This window comes from Frankliniella occidentalis, unplaced genomic scaffold (assembly GCF_000697945.3).
Source record: "Frankliniella occidentalis isolate FOCC.00 unplaced genomic scaffold, Focc_3.1 Scaffold36, whole genome shotgun sequence".
In the NCBI taxonomy this organism is placed as follows: Eukaryota; Metazoa; Arthropoda; class Insecta; order Thysanoptera; family Thripidae; genus Frankliniella; species Frankliniella occidentalis.
The window spans coordinates 1,110,174-1,110,401 of NW_026267166.1; positions in this window are offsets into that span (position 1 = coordinate 1,110,174).

The following is a 228-nucleotide window of genomic DNA, read 5'->3' on the forward strand; positions in this document are numbered from 1 at the left end:
ATACTGGCAAGTGAAGGAAATCAAGACTGGAACGATCGCCGACTTATCAAAACTGGAACGTAAATCGGCATTCAAACGGCAATCACAACCAAAACGAAAAACATTTACCTTCCGGACATATCTTTGTATCGTTATGGTTACAAGGTAATATTTAGATGTCTGAAAGTAATTTCCCTTCGATGAAAGCCCCAGTCCTATTATACCCTTGATGCAACTCAGACCGCGGCT